Source organism: Tamandua tetradactyla, chromosome 10, assembly GCF_023851605.1.
Source record: "Tamandua tetradactyla isolate mTamTet1 chromosome 10, mTamTet1.pri, whole genome shotgun sequence".
Classification (NCBI taxonomy): Eukaryota; Metazoa; Chordata; class Mammalia; order Pilosa; family Myrmecophagidae; genus Tamandua; species Tamandua tetradactyla.
Window position 1 is genome coordinate 82,092,235 of NC_135336.1, and position 22,839 is coordinate 82,115,073.

The window sequence follows — 22,839 nt, forward strand, 5'->3', positions numbered from 1 at the left end:
TAATCGAGTCCTTGGCAGGGTGACATGTGATGAAGTTGAATTGTCAGTCTTCTCTTGGGTATGTTCCTCACCACTGAGCTGGGGATGTTAGGGCTTGTGGTTGGACAAGGTTTCTAAAATTTGGGTTATTAATGACATACAAAGCTCAACTTTGAGCAACTTTCTTAATAGATTTGGCTAGATTTTTTTCCCTTCAAGTATTTTTCATGCTAAGGTGGTAAGAGCCTCTCTACCTAGATGTGTAGCTTGGTGGAGATCTTGGAAAACTTCCCATTGAATTTCATTAGGTAGATTTTTTTTTCCTTTTTCAGTAAATCATCCATTTGCTTCACATATATACCTTGATCCCTTTGCTACATTTTCTTCTTCCTGGGTGTAAACAGGACTAATAGATAGGAGAGAGAGATCGGGGACTAATACTAGCACAGAGATTGGGTTTGGGGCAGCCTCTTTAGCAGCTCTGTATATCCTGTCATTTCCTTTGGTCATCCGAGAGTTAGACTTTTGGTGCCCAAGAGAATGAATTACTACAACCTTTGGGGGAGCAATACAGCTTCCAGAAGATTGAGAGTTTCTTTTCTATGCTTGATAGAGAATTTATCATTAGTGAGCAGCCTTCTTTCCCTCCAGATGGGTGAGTGAGCATACAGCACAAGAATGGCATGCTTAGAGTCAGCATAAAGATTGACCTTTTTTCAGCTCCTAATGTTAAGTCCTTAGTGAGGGCTATGACTTTGGCTTTGAGGCTGAGGTCCCTGTGGTTAGAGGCTTTGACCTTATGACTTCTTGCAGGAAAACAATGGCATATGCTGCTTTTCTAACTCCTTCTTTTGCAAAATTGATTCCATCTGTAAACCATTCTAACTCTGGGTTATCTAGGGCTGATTTTGCAGTTCTGGACTTCTAGAATAATTTTGAGCTACTGTCTCTGTACACAAGTACTCAAGGGGTACACTCTCTTTATATGAGCTTATAGGCAATGGAATATAAATTACAGGGTGGTACAGACTTGGAGCTGAACCTCTGTTATATCTTGGAATTGGGCCTGGTATTTCAGGTATTTATTGTTTGAAAGGCACTGATATCCTCTCATGTCTAGGATATCTCTGACTTGATGGGGGTTATATACTGTTATAGTTTCTTTCCACATTGTTTTGGTGGGTTGTTCAATAAGTAAAGTGGTGGCCCTTACTGCACTGAGGTAGGGTGCTCATCCCTGGGCTGTGGCATCTGTGGCTTTGAAAACTACACCACATGTCAGGGAATGTTTCTAAGCTTTTGTATTAAGACTACTAATGCAACTACTTTCTTTTAAGTTACATATAGTAAAAGGGCTTATTTAATATTTTTAGGCCTGGGGTAGGCAGGATGACCAGAACTTTCTATAAGGCAATTTTAGAAGGTGAAACTCAATTCCCTCATTTGGCTAGAAAATTAGGGATGGCAATGGTTTCCCTGAAGTTGGCTTTCCTCATAGGGCTACACTGTGATTGTGTCTGGCTGGACTTAAATAAAGAGAGGGAACAGTTGGGTTGGCTTGGAAGCCCTTCCTATAAAGAAAGAAGATATTTTTGAGCTTCAGGTCCAGTGAGCTCAGGTGTGGGTTTGAAGGACAATCATTCCTGAGTCTATATGAGGTTTCAGATTGGGGAGTTTGTCTAACAATGGACCAATTGAAATATCTGATTCTTTTCCCTGAAACATAAAGGATTTATCTTTTAATTCCCCCTGAAGTTAACACACTTTACAAGCTCCCCTCATAGCCTTGTCCTGATATAGAGCCATGAAAGCTGCATATAAGGAAATTCAGACCATTTCTTTTCCCTTTTACAAAAGAAGACTTAAATGGGGAAAGGTGTTCAAGCTAAGAATGTCATCTTGTAGCCATTTTTCAGCTCATTTGCAAATAAAATACAATAATATAGAAACAATTTATAATAAAAACTACTTCTCAATTATAATTGCAATAATAAAATATTTAAAAATACGATATGAGAATTAGTTTAATTATATTCTTTACTCATAACCTGCACAAAAATTGTCAATGGAATTACATTTTCAGAAGTAAAACACAGGATTAGTAAAAGGTAAATGTCTACGTAATCCTTGAATTATAATAGAGCATTTTAATATGAGAACTAGGAAAACAAACAATAAATTTGATATTATATAAGGACTAAAATTTATTCATTTAAAAACTAAGCATAGAGTAGGCCATGGTGACTCAGCAGGCAGAATTCTTGCCTGCCATGCTGGAGACCCTGGTTCAGTTCCTGGTGCCTGTCCATGTGAAAAATATTAAGCACAATTTGTGATCATGATAAAATGGGGAATTATTTCATCTATTGTTTTTATATTCTATGCACATGTTTTATACCACATATACTTGAATATACTTTAAAAATGATATAAAAGGGATTTCTACTTTTGTCATGATATCGTGAGGAGTTCTGCAGTCTCCCCCTAGGGAAATTGGTGAAAACTATTTTTAAAAATCTCAACCACCTAAAATCTCGGGTGTAAAGATGCAGGACCCAGGCCCTGCCCCCACCTACATATTGAAAGCAAATCACATAGCTGCTTACATGACTGAACAGATATCAAAGATCAAAGTTAAACATCCCCCCAATAATCAAGTCTTATGGGATTCTGAACGTTATAAGCTAACCCCATCTTGGACCCCTCCCTCTCTCTCGGTTCTGAGTAGGGTACAGATTTCTATTTCCCAATGAGCTGTCATTGGGAAGAATGATTCTCCTGCCCATAAGTCCCCAATTAAAACTCACAGTTAATCTTCTGTTGGACATGTTGTTTAGTCTGGGGGTTGTGCTGGGCTGGAACATCTGGAAATAGTCATAAGGGGATACAGCAAATGAAGAAATATTCATTCAAGGAAGTCTATGAAAACTAAGAATTCTGTGAGTTTGGTTATTTAGGTCAAGCCCTCCATGCTCCCACTTTTCTCCTAGTTCAGTGAGATGGATACTGCACTCTAGATTAGTGAAGATGAGCACATAAAATTCCCTCTTTCCCCAACTTCTAGTCAGAGAACAATCTCCCAACAAAGGGCAAGATTTCTCATCCTGCTTCCAGTTACCTTTGCTGAGGTTAAATTCTTGGTGAGAGAAGCCAATCCTATTGGCTTTTTTCTTCCCAAGCCAATTTATGGGATAGAAGTTTTAATTTAGGATTACAGCTCCTGGGAATACTGTGGCTGTGATTGTCATTTCCCAAACGTGTGGGTCAAAATTTCAATGCCAAGAGTGGTAAACCCAGGAGATTTCAGTCTACTATCTCCTTCATTCTCTAAACACTGAGCAAATAAAACAAGGGTGCCACTCAGAGAGAAGCAAGCACGAATCCTGTTCCCAGCACCAGAGTGGATCTCAGAAGCTTTTCTAAGGCAGAGAAACAAGGTTGTAGAACATGGAGCTGCAAATCTTATTGCAAAGGAAATTACTTAATTTACAATAGACTATGGAAAATTTAAAGCCTAGTGTCCTCTCACAGATTGTGAAAGTTAAGGTGAAATACAATTGAGAAGAGATTGATAAGATATATCAGATATATAGTATAAGCTATATTAACAGAGAAAAACAAAGAAAGAGATACCTGGCATGTAAATATCAAGTTTATGAACAATCCCTAAAACGGAGTCCAAATGTAAGTGGATAGTCTAGGAAGAAATTTATGTTCTTAGGCATTGCTGAAAATAACAGAGACATCAACCAGCAATTAATGGGAGTTTTACAACTGGCATGGTCAAAAGAGACAGTTAAAGAAGGGACTGCCCAAACCACTGTAATCCTAAAGTGACTGTAGGTATTTCCAAGACTCTACCCCCCAGAAAAACATCAGAGCCTTCACACTGCAGAGGGAAACAGATTTCACTGGAATAACATACACTGTTACTAAAGAAGTAAGTAAGCGAATAAAAGTAACACACTCTGGAGGGAGTGGGGAAGCAGTTGCCAGAGTTGCTATAATATATTGTCTAATATGTCCACTTTTCAACAAAAATAAATGAGACCTGCAAAGAAACAGGAAATTATGACTCAACTCATACACCAGAAAAAAGGCAGACAGTGGAAATTGTCTGTGAGAGGGAATGGATGTAGGAAACAACATATTTTTCAAAGTATCCATTAAAAATATGTTCAGGGCGGGCCGCGGTGGCTCAGCGGGCAAGAGTGCTTGCCTGCCATGCCGGAGGACCCCGGTTCGATTCCCGGCCCCAGCCCATGTAAAAAAAACAAACAAACAAACAAAATATAATAAAACAAGAAAATGTTTAAAGATGTTTCCCTTTCTTCCTCCCTTCCTTCCTTCCATCCTTCCTTCCTTCTCTGTCTTTCCTTCCCTTCCTCCCTCTCTCTTAAAAAAAAAAAAATATGTTCAAAGAACTAAAAAATCTATGATTAAAAAAGTACAAGGAGATATGATGACAAGTTCTCATTAATTAGAAAATATTAATAAAAAGATAGAAACAATTTTAAGAACAAAATGGAAACTTTCAAATTGAAATTAGAAAGGAAGTGGTAGGTGCAAATCTGCATTGGACTGAGGAAATGATTCTTGATGATAACTCAAATCTACAGGAGCAAATGAGGAGGATCAAAAATGATAAAGAAGTTTAGTATAACAAAGCTATGAATATGTATTTGCTCCCCATTCTTCTATTAACTTTCTTAAAAGATATGCAATTATTATACCAAATAAAAATTATAACATTCTATTGTTGGATTTTAGCACATAGATTATGTACAGAAAATACAAATGGAGCTATATAGAAGTAATATTTCTGTATCTCAATGGAATTAAATTAGTGCAGCCTAAACTCTATCTGATATGTTAAAAAGGCTCTAGGCACCTACTTAAAAAAAAAAAAAACCTCAAAATATACTGGAAAAATGTTAAAGAAATAAAAATTCTATATTAACAATATTCATCTAATGCAAAAAAAACAGTAGAAGAAGAGAAAATGAACAAAGTAGATGTTACATAGAGAAACAAAAATTCAAAACGGCAGATGTCAACCAAATCAATTAATAGTAATATTAAATATGAATGGGTTAAACACATTAATCTAAATTCTGAGACTATCAAACTGGATAAAGAAAGAACAGCAAACTCTATCATTCCTCAGTAGATCTATTTCAAATTCAAATCTAAAAATACAATGAAAGTTAATGTGAATTTGCAAAACACACAAAACATAGAAATAACATATTTTTAAGTGGGTCAAAGCAGATATCAAAAGGAAAATTAGAAATACATAGAAATGAATGAAAATGGAAACATTCAAACTTATAGGCTACAGCTAATTGAATTGGTTACATTCTCAAAAAAGAAGAAATAACAAATCAGAAAAACTAACTTTCCACTTTGGGGAATTGGAAATGAACAAACTAAATCCACAGCAAGCTGGAGGGAGATAATGATGAAAGTGGAAGTAAATGAAGCAGATTAAAAAAAATTGAGTAAATCAATGAAACCAAGAGTGGTTTATTTGAAAATATTCATAAATTTGACAAAATTCTAGCTAAGTAGACCAAGAAAAAAAGAAACATGGATTAAAAAACTAAATTTAGAAAGAAAATAGATGATACCAAAATTACAGCAATAAAAGGAATGCAAAATGATATTAAAAAATTGCAAGCTATATCCTCCATCTGCATTCCAGAGAAACAAACCAACAAGAAATTAGACAAAAATAGATGGATAGATAGATAGATAGATAGATAGATAGATAGATAGATAAATAGATAGATAGATAGATAGATAGATAAAGAGATTGATTATGATATAGGGCATATCAAGGCTGGAAACCCTAATAAACATGGTGTATATGTCCTTAGCTTAGTCTCCAGAGGAAGCTGGCTGTATGGAAATTCTGACAAGACCCAAAGTTAAAGTTGGGGCAAAAAGTCTTCTGAAACTGTCAGTTCTTGATTTTAAGACCAGCATTTTCAAGGGAAATTTCCTCAGTGAATTGTAGTTGCAATAAACTGATTGTAGATGTAAATACCATCTACAAAATATCTTCATGGTAGCAAGTAGCCCAGCCTCTGACCAAACAACTGAGCACCTTAATCCAGCCAGATGAAATTAAACAGTATATAAGCTAATAATTCAGGCAATTTCAATAATATTGAGGATTTCCCCCAAAGACACACATCAAGAGTGACAGAAGGAAAAACACAACAAACAGAAAATATGATTAGATATATATTCAGTGTTTGTGATTGGATCATGTACCCACAAAAGACATGTTCAAATCTTATTCCATGTTCTGGTGGCATTGAACCCATTTGTTAATAGTACCTTTGACAATGTTTTTATTAGTTAAGGCATGGATGCATTTTTAAATAGAATCATCAAAGATCCTGTAGAGATGAAGCCTAATTAAATCAGGGTGGGTTTCAATCTATGACTGTAGTCCTTATTAAGCAGAGGACATTTGAACACAGCATGAGAAAGCTATAGCTGGAAATAAAAGAGAGAGATCACCATGTGACAGAGGAGGAGGTGTAGGTTGAGGAATCCTGTGAATTGCAGCAATACAGCAACAGAATTCTTCATACTTTGGTGAGAAATCATGACCTTTCAAGACTGATTTTGAACTTCTAGACTCAAAAATTGTGAGCAAATAATTCCTGTTATTTAAATAAACAGTGTGTGTGGTATTTGTTATAGTAGCCCTGAAAAATTAAGAGAGCAAGTAAATAAACTGAATTAGTCACAAAAATAAAAAGGGAAGAAAAACCCAGGCTCAGATGATTTCACTGGTTATTCTATCAAATGTTTCAAGAAGAATTAATATCAATTCTTCACAATCTCTTCCAAAAACAAAGAAGGAGGCAACATTGTGGCCAAGTGGGATTTATCCCAGGAATGCAAAGTTGGTATAACTTTTGAAAATCAATTAATTTAATACACTGTATAAATAGATTAAAAAACAAAAACACACATAATCATCTCAATTGAAGTAGAGAAAGAATCTGAACAATGCAGTACCTTTCTTTTCATAATAAAAAGTACTGAGAAACTCAGGATAGAAGAGATCTTTCTAACTCCAGTAAAGGACCCTGTCATGGTCAGGTTAATGTGTCAACTTGGCCAAGTGGTGGTACCTGTTTGTCTGGTTGGGCAAGTGCTGACCTGCCTGTGGCAATGAGGATATTTCATAGAATTAAATCATGATCCTGTCAGCTACATCCACAGCTGACTACATTTGTTACATTTGTAATCAGTCAAAGGGGAGTGTCTTCTGCAATGAGAAATGCTTGATCTGATCACTGGAAGCCTTTTAAGGAGGATTCAGAAGAGACAGGCTCTTCCTGATTCGGCTGGTGAGCTTCTCCAGTGGAGTCCATCCAGACCCACCATCGGAATCATTGACTTCACAGCCTGCCCTACAGATTTTGGAATCTGCATTCCCATGATCACGAGACACACATTTATAAATTTTATATTTTTGAATGTTCCCTGTTGATTCTGTTTCTCTAGAGAACCCTAACTAATACATCTGGGTACCAGGAGTGGTTCTTAAGAAACAGAATCTTAAAAATGGGTTTTTTATGAATGGCTATCCACTCTGACTGTACTCAAAGGCACTAAGGACTCTGATTTCCATAATCAGAATGACATTCCTAAGCCATGGAGTGAGTTGGCAAAATAAATAGTCGAATTATCACCATTAGATTTTCCTAATGCTTCACTGATACAAAGCCAGGCTCTGGGTGATAATGTTTTTGACACTGTAACAGAGTTTTGTGGAAATAAGAGGTATAGAGATGTCAGTTGGTTATTGTTAGATATACTGGCTACATTAATGAGTGAAAAGGATGGGCTTAAGACTTCAAACGAGAAGCTTAAGCGCTGTCTGACAGGTAGATGTTTCTATGAGTATCCTGAAGGAAAATCTTATTTACTATAGCTGTAGACTTGAGATCTATCAAAATCATACTCAGAATCTTATAGTTAGAGTAGCAACTTTACAAAATAAACTGAAATCTCAATGTTGCATGGAGTCTGCTGTTAAAGTGAGGGCATTGATTGGAAAGGAGTGGGACCCTGAAAAATGTGATGGTGACATATAGATTGACAATGATGTCAGGGGTGAGGTTGAAACTCTAGGTCATTCTGAGTCTTCTCCAGATAACCCTGCAATAGTTTGGCCTGAGGACATAACCACCCCACCTCCAGCCTGCCTTGAGGAGTTGGCCACCCAACCTCCTCCTGAAGGCATTTGCCCTAGAGTGATTAATCCTGTTTCACCAGATGAAACTGCAAATGAATGCCCTGAAGCAAATGCCTTGGAAGATATTTCTACCTCTTTTCTTGATCCACATCCATCACCCCTCATTTCATCCAGACCTATAAGTAAAGTCCCAACAGGCCCCTAAAGGTGAGGTACAAAGTATCACACATGAGGAGGTATGTTATACTCCAAAAGAACTATGTGAGTTTTCCAATTTATATAGACAGAAATCAGGGGAATATGTGTGTGCAATGAATTTTAAGTGTGTGGGATAATGGTGGGAGGAATATAAGGCTGGATCAAGCTGAATTTATTGATATATGCCCACTAGGCAGAGATTCTGCATTCAATGTTATAGCTCGAGGAGTAAGAAAAGGTATTAACAGTTTGTCTGGATGGCTGGTTGAAACATGGATCAAAGATGGCCAACATTACCTGAGGTTGAAATGCTGGAACTGCCCTGGTATAATGTAGATGAGGCAATCTAGCAGCTTAGAGATATTGGAATGTTAGAGTGGATTTATCATGCAAAGCCTGCTCTTACACCCCAGGAATGTCTGGAGGATGCACCTTTTACCAGAACAGTGAGAAATAAATTTGTGAGACTAGCACCATCATCCCTGAAGAGCTCTTTGGTTGCACTTCTCTTAAGTCAGACATTACTGTAGGAACTGCTGTCACTGAGCTAGAATCCTTAAACTCAATGGGGATGACAGGATCTTGAGTTGGCAGAAACCAGGTGGCAGCATTTAATCGCCAAAGACAGGGTAGACGTGGCTGTTACAATAGAGAGCAAACTCAAAGCAGGCATCAAAATTATGTGACACACAGAGATTTGTTGTGTTGGCTACTAAATCATGGGGTGCCTAGAAATGCAATAGAAGGATGGTCTACTAAATTCTTGTTCAAGCTGCATAAACAAAAGAGTTCTAGGTCAAGTGAAGAGAAGTCTAACCTGAATTAAAAAAAAAAAAAAAAACAGGGTCAGGTCCTCTTAATCAATTTTCACACTTGAAACAGTTTAAAGACCCAGAGCTCCTTGAATGAAGGGGAGGCCAGGTGCCACTGGGGGAGAACCACATTACACTGCCACAAATTTATACTGTTAATCTTCCTCAAGCCTTCCCCAAGGAGACCAATGGCCTTTTACCAGGGTAACTGTGCACTGGGAAAAGGAAATGATCAGATATTTGGGGGATCATTAGACACTGGTTCAGAAGTGACATTAATTCCAGGGGACCCAAAACGTCACTCTGGTCCACCAGTCAGACTGGGCATTTATGGAGGCCAGGTGATCAATGGAGTTTAGCTCAGGTTTGTGTCACAGTGGGTCCAGTGGGCCCCCGGACTCATTCTGTAGCTATTTCCCCTGTTCCAAAATGTATAATTGGTATAGACATACTGAGCAACTGGCAGAATCCCCACATTGGGTCTCTAACTTGTGCAGTAAGAGCTATTATGGTGGGAAAGGCTAAGTGGAAGCCACTAGAACTGCCCCTACCGAACAAAATAGTAAATCAGAAGCAATACAAGATTCCTGGGGGTATTGCAGAGATTATTGGCACTCTTAAGGACTTGATGGATGCAGGGGTAGTGATTCCCATAACATCCCCATTCAACTCTCCTATTTGGCCTGTTCAGAAAACAGATGGATCTTGGAGGATGACAGTGGATTATCATAAATTCAACCAGGTGGTAACTCCAATTGCAGCTGCTGTTCCAGATGTGGTATCATTACTTGAACAAATCAATACATCTCCTGGTACCTGGTATGCAGCTACTGAGCTAGCAAATGCTTTTTCTCAATAGCTATTTTTAAGGACCACTAGAAACAGTGTGATTTCAGCTGGCAAGGTCAGCAATATACTTTCACTGTCCTACCTCAGGGGTATATCAACTCTCCAGCCCTATGTCATAATCTTGTCTGCAGGGACCTTGATCATTTCTCCCTCCCACAAAACATCACACTGATCAGTTATATTGATGATATCGTGTTGATTGGACCTAGTGAGCAAGAAGTAGCAACTACTCTAGACTCACTGGTAAGGCATTTGTGTGTCAGAGGATGGGAGATAAATCCAAAAGAAATACAGGGGCTTTCCACCTCAGTGAAATTTCTAGGTGTCCAGTGGTGGGGGCATGTCGAGATATCCCTTCTAAGGTGGCTGCATCTGGCCCCTTCTATGACCAAAAAAGAGACACAACGCCTAGTTGATCTCTTTGAATTTTGACAACAACATATTTCTTATTTGGGTGTGGTACACTGGTCCATTTATCAAGTGACCAGAAAAGCTGCTAACTTTGAGTGGGGACCTGAACAAAAGGAGGCTCTGTGACAGGTCCAAGCTGCTTTACAAGCTTCTTGCCACTTGGGCCATATGATCCAGCAGATCCAATGGTGCTGGAAGTGTCAGTGGCAAATAGAGATGCTGTCTAGAGCCTTTGGCAGACCCGTATAGGAGAATCACAATGCAGACCCTTGGGATTTGGGAGCAAAGTCTTACCATCTGCTGCACATAACTACTCTCCTTTTGAGAAACAGCTTTCAGCCTGCTACTGGGCCTTAGTAGAGACTGAACACTTAACCATGTGCCACCAAGTTACCATGAGACATGAGTTACCTATCATAAGCTGGGTATTGTCTGACCCACCAAGCCATAACTTGGCCATGTGCAGCAGCACTCCATCATAAGATGGAAATGGTATATACAAGATAGGGCCAGAGCAGGTCCTGAAGGCACCATTAAGCTACATGAGGAAGTGGCCCAAATACCCACGGTCTCCAATCCTGTCACATTACCTTCTCTTTCCCAGACCTAAGCTATGGCCTCTTGAGAAGGTCCTTATAGTGAATTGACTGAAGAAGAGAAAACTCGGCCTGATTAACCGATGGTTCAGCATGATATGCAGGTACCACCCGAAAGTGGACAGTTGCAGCACTACAACCCCTTTCTGGGGTGTCCTTGAAGGACAGTGGTGAGTGGAAATTCTCCCAGTAGGCAGAACTTTAAGCAATGCACTTGGTTGTTCATTTTGCTTGGAAGGAAAACTGGTCAGAGGTCCGTTTGTATACTGACTCATGGGCTGTTGCTAAAGGTTTAGCTGGATGGTCAGGGACTTAGAAAGACCATAATTGGAAAATTGGTGACAAAGAGGTCTGGGGAAGAAGTATGTGGATAGACCTTTCTGAGTGGGCTAAAAACCTGAACATATTTGTGTCCCATGTGAATGCGCACTAGAGGGTGACTTCAGTAGAGGAAGGTTTTAATAATCAAGTGGATAAGATGACCCATTCTATGGATTCCTGTCAGCCTCTTTCCCCAACAACTTCTGTCATTGCCCAATGGGCTCATGAACAAAGTGGTCATGGTGTAGGGATGGATGTTATGCATGGGCTCAGCAACATGCACTGCCACTCACCAAGGCTGACTTGGCTACAGCCACTGCTGAGTGCCCAATCTGCTAGCAGCAGAAACCCATGCTCAGCCCCTGATATGGCACCATTCCCTGAGGTGATCAACCAACTACATGGTGGCTGGTTGATTTCATTGGACCACTCCCTTCATGGAAGGGATAGCGATTTGTACTCAATGGAATAGACACATACTCTGAATATAGGTTTGCTTTCCCTGCACACAATGCTTCTGCCAAAACTACTATCCATGGGCTTACAGAATGCCTTATCCATCCTCATGGTATTTCACATAGTATTGTTTTTGATCAAGGAACACATTTCACAGCAAGTGATGTGTGAGAATGGGCACATGCTCATGGAATTCTCTGGTCTTACCATGTTCCCAATCATCCAGAAGCAGTTGGATTTATAGAACGGTGGAATGGCCTTTTAAAAATTAAATTACTGTGCCAACTAGGTGGCAATACCTTGAAAGGCTGGGGTAATGTTCTCCAGGAAGCTGTATATGCTCTGAATCAGTGCCTGCTGTATGGTACTGTTTCTCCCATAGCCAGGATCCATGGGTCCAAGAACCAAAGGGTGGAAATGGGAGTGGTACCACTCACTATCACCCCTAGTGATCCACTAGGATTAGTTTTGTTTCCTGTCCCTGCGATCCTGAGCTCTGTTGGTCTGTAGATTTTAATTCCAAAATGGGGAGTGCTTCCTCCAGGAGAAACAACAATGACTCCACTGAACTGGAAGTTAAGACTGGCACCTGGTCACTTTGGGCTACTTATGCCACTGGATCAACAAGCTAAGAAGGAGATTACATTATCATCTGGGGTTATTGACCCTAACTATCAGGGGAAGTAGGACTGCAACTGCATAATGGAGATTAAGAAGAGTTTTCTTGGAACCTAGAAGATCCCCTAAGACATCTTTTAGTACTACTATGCCCTGTGATTAAAATCAATGGAAAATTGCAACAACCCAATCCAGGCAGGACTATCAATGACTCTGAAACTTCAGGAATGAAAGTTTGGGTCACCTCGCCAGGCAAAGAACCACAGCCAGCTGAAGTGCTTGCTGAGGGTAAAGGGAATATGGAATGGGTAGTGGAAGAATGTAGTTATAAATATAAACTTTGACCACATGATCAGTTACAGAAATGAGGACTGTAATGCTGTTTTGTTCATGTTATACTATTTAAGTTGTAAGATATTAAATTTAAGAATGAATATTACCCAAGGATTTGCACCCTATTCTGGAGAGATTTAATGTGTTTTCAGTTATATGCAGGACAGTTGAGTATTTTTAGGTGAAAGAAAAAATGTGTGCTTTATTGTTTTTTACTTAGAAATTAGGTATGGTTTAAAGTGGTATGTATACCTGTCAGGTTGAAAAGGGATTGAGTGTCATGGTTAGGTTCATGTGTCAACTTGGCCAAGTGATGGTACCTGTTTGTCTGGTTCAGCAAGTGCTGGTCTGCCTGTTGCAATGAGGACATTTCATAGAATTAAATCATGATCATGTCAGCTACATCCACAGCTGATTACATTTGTTACATTTGTAATCAGCCAAAGGGGAGTGTCTTCTGCAATGCCAAATGCTTAGTCTGATCACTGGAAGCCTTTTAAGGAGGATTTAGAAGAGAAAGTCTCTTCCTGCTTTGGTTGGCGAGCCTCTCCTGTGGAGTTCATCCAGACCCTCCACGGACTTGTCAGCTTCACATCTGCCCTGTGGATTTTAGACTCTGTGTTCCCATGGTCATGTGAGATACTTCTATATATTTTATATTTGTGAGTGTTCCCTGTTGATTCTGTTTCTGTGGAGAACCCTAACTAATACAGACCCCTATGAAAATCCATGCTAATATCATGCTTAATCCTAAAAGAATGAATGGTTTCCCCTCAATTTCAGAAACATTCATAGGTGTCTTGTTTTATCACTTCTATTTAACATTGAACTAGAAGTCAGGCCAGTGCAATTAGAAATGAAATGATATAATGAATCCAAATTGGAGAGGAACAAGGAAACTTACCTTTATTCATAGATGGCATGATTTTATATATAGGAAATCCTAAGAAATTCATGAATTCACTATTAGAACTGCATTTCACCAAGATTCCAAGGTAAAAGATCAATATACATCTTTTGGTTTGCTATAGCTGTTAGCATACACCAGAAATAGATTGGCTTTTACAAAGGGGATTTATTAAGTTACAAGTTACAATTTTTAAGTCCATGGAAATGTCCAAACTAAGGCATCAATAACAGTATATGTTCACTGAAGAAAGGTCAACTGTATCCAGGTTCCTCTGTCACATGGGAAGGCACATGGCAAAATTCCTTTGCCCTTCTCTCCTGGATTGATTTCAAAAATGACTTACAGCCTGTGTGTCTTTCTGGCCTCTTCCTTGGCATTTTATTTGTCCCAACATATGTATTTTTCTCCAAAATGTTTCCTAATTAAAGGATTAAGAACTACCTTGAATAGGTGGGGTCACATCTCAATGGAAACAACCTAATAAAGAGTTCCCACCCAACAATAATTCTGCCTCTACAAGATTGGATTGAAAGTACATGGCTTTTCTGGTGTCATAGCTTCAAAGTGATGCAACAGAAAAACAATGTTATTTATTTATTTCCATATGCTTGCAATGGACAATCTGAAAATAAAATTAGGCAAACAATTCCATTAACAATAGCATTGAAAAGTAAAATACTTAGTAAAAATAGCAAATGAACCAAAACCTGTGCTCTAAAGACTACCAAACATTGTTTGAAAGAAATTAAATTAGATCTAAAAAACTAGAGAAAGTCCCTACTCATGCATCAAAGACTTATTATTATTGGAAATATCCCCCAAGTTCTTCTACAGATTCAACATATTCCTTACCAGGGCTCAGCTGAATTCTTTGCAGAATGACAAACTGATCCTGAAATCCAAAGAGAATTTCAAGGGTCCCCAATAAATAAAAAAATAAATATATATATTTTAAATAGAATAAATTTGGAGGACTCACACTTCCTAATTTCAAATCTTAGTACAAAGCTACAGAGATCAAAATAGTATGATACTGGCTTAAGGATAGACAAATACATCAATGAAATAGAATTAAGAGTCCAAAAATAAACCCGTGTGTCAACTGATATTTGACAAGCATGCCAAAACCATTTAATGAAGAAATAATAGTCCTTTCAACATTTGCTGCTGAGATAACTGGACAGCTACACACTAAGATAGAAAATGGACCCTTACATGACACCTATAAAAATAAAATATTGGAACCTGGAGGAAAGGGAAATTTAGCAGTTGGAAGTGTGACACTACTGTCACCTGAAGTCATGTGGAAAATAGAAATGAACTTAATCAACTTGATGACCCAGCTAAGGAGATTCATGGGGAGATCATTGAAGGTACCAACTAGCTTCTATTTTCCTATGCAAAAATGTGGGAGCAGAGAGGGGATTTAATGTAGTTAAATCTCATAGAATCAGGAGTTGCAGTGGTCAAAAATAAAACTTTCTCATACCAAGTCTTTCCAGTTTGAGAAAAAAAAAACGTTCTCAAACTAAGAAACAACCTCTGGTTAAAGGTTCAATCCATAGTGGCTTATAAAATCCTTTCTTTATATATTAGAAAGTGCTAGCAAGATGCTTTATATAATCATGAAGACCAGAAAAAAAACAAAACAAAACGAGAATCATATTCACAGGTCTTACTTATACTCAAAGAAGGAGATTATAAAGGCAAATGAAAATGATAACACAACATATCAAAACTTATGAGATACAGCAAAGGCAGTACTGAGGGGGAAATTTGTTTCTCTAAACACCTATATCAAACAAGAATAGCAAAAAATGAGGAATTAACTGCTAATTAATTCCTGGAGGAACTAGAGAAAGAACAGTAAACTATTCCACAAAGCAAATAAAAGGAAAGAAATGGCAAATATTAAAGCATAAATAAATGAAACAGAAAATATGAAAGCAATAGAAACAATAAGTAAAATAGAAGTTAGTTCTTTGAGTAAATCAATAAAATCAGTCAACTTAGCTGAAATGAAAAACTTCTTAGTAAGGCATGAATGACCAACATTGATTTAAGCTGAAATAGAAGACCTCAACAAACCAATCACAAGTAAAGAGATTGAATCAGTCATCAAACCCCATCCCCAAAAGAAATGCCCAGGATCAGATGACTTCACATGTAAATTCTATCAAAGCATCAAGAAAGAATTAGTACCAATCTTGACGAAACTCTTTTAAAAAATTGAAGAGATAAAGCTACCTAACTCATTCTATGATACCAACACCCCCTGTGATTGTTTGAAACTTTTGTGTACCTCAGAAAAGCCAAGTTCTTTAATCCTCATTCAATACTATTGTGTGAGGCCATTTTGATTAAGTTGTGTCCATGTAAATGTGAATCACCCAATTGGGGGTGGGAAATTTTGGATAAGTGATTTCCATGAAGATGTCTCCATGCATTCAAGGTGGAATCGTTACTGGAATCCTTTAAGAGGGAACCACTTTGGAAAAATTTCAGGGCCCTCATAGCCAGAGACCTTTGGCGATGAAGTGGGGAGAGAAAGCAAGCAGAGGTCACCATGCACCTTCTCAGCTGGCAGAGGTGTTCCAAGCTCATCAGCCTTTCTTGACTCAAGGTGTCTCTCTCTGGATGCCTTAGTTTGGACATTTTTCTAACCTTAGAACGGACATTTTTCTGACCTTAGAAATGTAAACCTGTAACATAAATTTCCTTTAAAGTGCTGTTCCTTTTCTAGTATATTGCATTCCATCAGCTTTAGCAAACCAGAACATCACCCTAATACCAAATCCAGGCAAAGATACCACACAGAAAGAAAATTACAGACCAATCTCTTTAATGAATATGGATGGAAAAATCCTCAACACAATACTTGCAAATTGAATCCAACATTATATTTAAAGCATTATACACCAAAGGCCAAATGGATTTTATCCCAAGTTTGCTAGGGCAATTCAACCCAAGAAAATCAATTAATGTGAAACACCAAATCAATAAATTAAAGAAGAAAAAAATGCATAATGATCTCAATTGATGCAGAAAAGGCATTTGATAAAATTTCAGCATCTTTTATGGATGAACACACATCAAAGGATAGAAATAGAAGGAAACTTCCTGAACAGGATAGAGGAATATAGGAAAAATCCACAGCTAACTTCAGACTCAATGGGAAAAGACTGTGTAAGCTTTCCCTCCAATATCAAGGAGAAGACAATGTTGTTCACTGCCATCATTGTTATGCTACATGGTGCAGGAAGTTCTAGCTACAGCAATTAGGCAAAAAAAGTAATAACATGCATCAAACTTGTAAAGGAAGAAGCAAAACTTTTGCTGTTTGCAGATGACATCATAGTATATGTAGAAAATCCAAAAAAAAATCTACAGTAAAGCTACTAGAGCTAATTAGTAAGTGAACAAAGTGACAAGATAAAAGATCAACACTCAAAAAAACAAAAGAGTAGTTTTTCTATACCTTGGTGAATTAACAAGTTGAGGAGGAAATCAAGAAAAAAATCAATTTACAATACAAACCAAAAGAATGAAATATTTATGAATAAATTTATCCAAAGACTGAATAACAAAAACTACAAAACAGTGCTAAATGAAAGCAAGGAAGACCTAAATAAATGGAAGGATATACCATATTCAAGGATAAGAAGAAATAATACAATTATGATGTCAATTCTAACCAAATTATTGCATAGATTTAATGCAATACCAATTAAAATCCCAACAACTTACTTTGAAGAAATAGAAAAATCACAATCAGCTTTATTTCAAAGGGCAGAGCACCCAAACAGCTGAAAATGTCTTAAGAAGGAGGAAGGAAGTGAGAAATCTCACTTTGAAGCATGTTAGAAACATACAGTGGGCTGTATGATACTGGCATAAAACTAGCTCTTTTGACCAGTTGAATTGAATTGAGTGTTCAGAAGTGGACCCCCACAGCGATGGCCAATTGCTCCTTGATAAATTGGTTAAGTCAACTCAACTCGGAAAGAGTAGCCTTTTAAACAAATCGTCCTTGGAAAACTGAATATCTATATCCAAAAGAATTAAAGAGGACTCCTATCTCACACTTTATACAAAAGCTAACTTGAAATGGATTAAATGCCTAAGCATTAGAGCTAAGAACATCAAAATTTAGAAGAAAACATAGGGAAATAGTTTAAATATTTTGTGATGTGAGATGATTTCCTATATCTTCACCCAAAGCATGAGCAATGAAAGAAGATTTAAATAAATGGGATCTCCTCAAATCTGAACAGTTCTGCACATCAAAAGACTTTGTCAGGAAAATAAAAAAGGCAGACTATGCAATGGGAGACAGTATTTGGAAATCATATATCAAAAAAGAATTTAGTATCCATAATACATGAAGAGACGCTACAGCTCAATAACAAAAAGCCAAATGATGCAGTTAAAAAAACAGACAAAAGACATGGATAGACACTTTTCCTAGTGTTCTAATTTGCTAGCTTCCAGAATGCAACACCCCAGACACAGATTGGCATTTTTTTTTATTATTAATTAAAAAAATTGACTAACACAACATTTGGAAATCATTCCATTCTACATATACAATCAGTAATTCTTAATATCATCACATAGATGCATAGTCATCATTTCTTAGTATATTTGCATCGATTTAAAAAAGAAATAGAAAGACAGCAGAAAAAGAAATGAAACAATAATAGAGAGAAAAAAATAAAAAATAAAAAACAAAACAAAACAAAACAAAAACTATACGTCAGATGCAGCTTCATTCAGTGTTTTAACATAATTACATTACAATTAGGAAGTATTGTGCTGTCCATTTCTGAGTTTTTGTATCCAGTCTTGTTGCACAGTCTGTATCCCTCCAGCTCCAATTACCCATTATCTTACCCTGTTTCTAATTCCTGCTGGACTCTATTACCAATGACATATTCCAAGTTTATTCTCTAATGTCGGTCCACATCAGTGGGACCATACAGTATTTGTCCTTTAGTTTTTGGCTAGTCTCACTCAGCATAATGTTCTCTAGGTCCATCCATGTTATTACATGCTTCATAAGTTTATTCTGTCTTAAAGCTGCATAATATTCCATCGTATGTATATACCACAGTTTGTTTAGCCACTCCTCTGTTGATGGGCATTTCGGCTGTTTCTATCTCTTTGCAATTGTAAATAATGCTGCTATAAACATTGGTGTGCAAATGTCTGTGTCTTTGCCCTTAAGTCCTCTGAGTAGATATCTAGCAATGGTATTGCTGGGTCATATGGCAATTCTATATTCAGCTTTTTGAGGAACCGCCAAACTGCCTTCCACAGTGGTTGCACCATTTGACATTCCCACCAACAGTGGATAAGTGTGCCTCTTTCTCCACATCCTCTCCAGCACTTGTCACTTTCTGTTTTGTTGATAATGGCCATTCTGGTGGGTGTGAGATGATATCTCATTGTGGTTTTGATTTGCATTTCTCTAATGGCCAGGGACATTGAGCATCTCTTCATGTACCTTTTGGCCATTTGTATTTCCTCTTCTGAAGAGGTGTCTGTTCAAGTCTTTTTCCCATTTTGTAATTGGATTGGCTGTTTTTTTGTTGTTGAGTTGAACAATCTCTTTATAAATTCTGGATACTAGACCTTTATCTGATATGTCATTTCCAAATATTGTCTCCCATTGTGTAGGCTGTCTTTCTACTTTCTTGATGAAGTTCTTTAATGCACAAAAGTGTTTAATTTTTAGGAGCTCACATTGATTTATTTATTTCTTCAGTGCTCTTGCTTTAGGTTTAAGGTCCATAAAACCGCCTCCAATTGTAAGATTCATAAGATATCTCCCTACATTTTCCTCTAACTATTTTATGATCTTAGACCTAATGTTTAGATCTTTGATCCATTTTGAGTTAACTTTGGTATAGGATGAGAGATACAGGTCCTCTTTCATTCTTTTGCATATGGATATCCAGTTCTCTAGGCACCGTTTATTGAAGAGACTGTTCTGTCCCAGGTGAGTTGGCTTGACTGCCTTATCAAAGATCAAATGTCCATAGATGAGAGGGTCTATATCTGAGCACTCTATTCGATTCCATTGGTCAATATATCTATCTTTATGTCAATACCATGCTGTTTTGACCACTGTGGCTTCATAATATGCCTTAAAGTCAGGCAGTGTGAGACTTCCAGCTTCGATTTTTTTCCTCAAGATGCTTTTAGCAATTTGGGGCACCCTGCCCTTCCAGATAAATTTGCTTATTGGTTTTTCTATTTCTGAAAAATAAGTTGTTGGGATTTTGATTGGTATTGCATTGAATCTGTAAATCAATTTAGGTAGAATTGACATCTTAACTATATTTAGTCTTCCAATCCATGAACACGGCATGCCCTTCCATTTATTTAGGTCTTCTGTGATTTCTTTTAACACTTTTTTGTAGTTTTCTTTCTATAGGTCTTTTGTCTCTTTAGTTAAATTTATTCCTAAGTATTTTATTATTTTAGTTGCAATTATAAATGGAATTCGTTTCTTGATTTCCCCCTCAGCTTGTTCATTGCTAATGTATAGAAACACTACCAATTTTTGAATGTTGATCTTGTAACCTGCTCCTTTGCTGTACTCATTTATTAGCTCTAGTAGTTTTGCTGTGGATTTTTCAGGGTTTTTGACATATAGTATCATATCATCTGCAAACAGTGATAGTTTTACTTTTTCCTTTCCAATTTTGATGCCTTGTATTTCTTTTTCTTGTCCAATTGCTCTGGCTAGAACCTCCAACACGATGTTGAATAACAGTGGTGATAATGGACATCCTTGTCTTGTTCCTGATCTTAGGGTGATAGGTTTCAATTTTTCCCCATTGAGGATGATATTAGCTGTGGGTTTTTCATATATTCTCTCTATCATTTTAAGGAGGTTCCCTTGTATTCCTATCCTTTGAAGTGTTTTCAACAGGAAAGGATATTGAATCTTGTCAAATGCCTTCTCTGCATCAATTGAGATGATCATGTGATTTTTCTGCTCTGATTTGTTGCTATGGTGTATTGCATTAATTGATTTTCCTATGTTGAACCATCCTTGCATACCTGGGATGAATCCTACTTGGTCATGATGTATAATTCTTTTAATGTCTTGCTGGATTCGATTTGCTAGAATTTTGTTGAGGATTTGTGCATTTATATTCATTAGAGAGATTGGTCTGTAGTTTTCTTTTTTTGTAATATCTTTGCCTGGTTTTGGTATGAGGGTGATGTTGGCTTCATAGAATGAATTAGGTAGCGTTCCCTCCACTTCAATTTTTTTGAAGAGTTTGAGCAGGGTTGGTACTAATTTTTTCTGGAATGTTTGTTTGAATTCACATGTGAAGCCGTCTGGTCCTGGACTTTTCTTTTTGGGAAGCTTTTGAATGACTGATTCAATTTCTTTACTTGTGATTGGTTTGTTGAGGTTATCTATTTCTTCTTGAGTCAAAGTCGGTTGGTCATGACTTTCTAAGAACTTGTCCATTTCATCTACATTGTTGTATTTATTAGCGTAAAGTTGTCCATAGTATCCTGTTATTACCTCCTTTATTTCTGTGAGGTCAGTGGTTATGTCTCCTCTTCCATTTCTGATCTTATGTATTTGTGTCCTCTCTATTCTTCTTTCTGTCAATCTTGCTAAGGGCCCATCAATCTTGTTGATTTTCTCATAGAACCAACTTCAGGTCTTATTGATTTTCTCTATTGTTTTCATGTTCTCAATTTCATTAATTTCTTCTCTAATCTTTGTTATTTCTTTCCTTTTGCTTGCTTTGGGGTTAGTTTGCTGATCTTTCTCCAGTTCTTCCAAGTGAGTAGTAAATTCCTGAATTTTTGCCCTTTCTTCTTTTTTTATATGGGCATTTAGGGCAATAAATTTCCCTCTTAGCACTGCCTTTGATGCATCCCATAGGTTTTGATATGTTGTGTTTTCATTTTCATTCACCACGAGATACTTGTTAATTTCTCCTATAATTTCTTCCTTGACTCACTGGTTGTTTAAGAGTGCGTTGTTGAGCCTCCATATATTTGTGAATTTTCTGGCACTCTGCCTTTTATTGATTTCCAACTTCATTCCTTTATGATATGAGAAAGTTTTGTGTATGATTTCAATCTTTTTAAATTTGTTGAGACTTGCTTTGTGACCCAGCATATGGTCTATCTTTCAGAATGATCCTTGAGCACTTGAGAAAAAGTTGTATCCTGCTGTCGTGGTGTGTAATGTCCTATAAATGTCTGTTAAGTCTAGCTCATTTATTGCAATATTCAAATTCTCAGTTTCTTTATTGATCTTCTGTCTGGATGTTCTGTCCATTGATGAGAGTGGTGAATTGACGTCTCCAACTATTATGGTACATGTGTCTATTTCCCTTTTCAGTATTTGTAGTGTATTCCTCACGTATTTTGGGGTATTCTGATTTGGTGCATAAATATTTATGATAGTTATGTTTTCTTGTTTAATTGTTCCTTTTATTAGTAGATAGTATCCTTCTTTGTCTCTTTTAACTGTTTTACATTTGAAGTCTAATTTGTTGGATATTAGTATAGCTACTCCTGCTCTTTTCTGGTTGTTATTTGCATGAAATATCTTTTACCAACCTTTCACTTTCAACCTTTGTTTATCTTTGGGTGTAAGATGTGTTTCCTGTAGACAGCATATAGAAGGATCCTGTTTTTTAATCCATTCTGCCAGTCTATGTCTTTTGATTGGGGAATTCAGTCCATTAACATTTAGTGTTATTACTGTTTGGGTAATACTTTCCTCTACCATTTTCCCTTTTGTATTATATATATCATATCTAATTTTCCTTCTTTCTACACTCTTCTCCACACCTCTCTCTTCTGTCTTTTCGTATCTGACTCTAGTGCTCCCTTTAGTATTTCTTGCAGAGCTGGTCTCTTGGTCACAAATTCTCTCAGTGACTTTTTGTCTGAGAATGTTTTAATTTTTCCCTCATTTCTGAAGGACAATTTTGCTAGATATAGAATTCTTGGTTGGCAGTTTTTCTCTTTTAGTAATTTAAATATATCATCCCACTGTCTTCTAGCTTCCATGGTTTCTGCTGAGAAATCTACACATAGTCTTATTGCGTTTCCCTTGTATGTGATGGATTGTTTTTCTCTTGC

The 22,839-nt window shown here is 37.2% G+C and overlaps 1 long non-coding RNA gene across 2 annotated transcripts in view; it reads left to right on the top strand.

The window, feature by feature from the left end:
* Positions 1 to 22,839, top strand: part of LOC143648013 (uncharacterized) — a 228,611-nt gene that overhangs the window by 82,779 nt on the left and 122,993 nt on the right. The window lies entirely within an intron of this gene.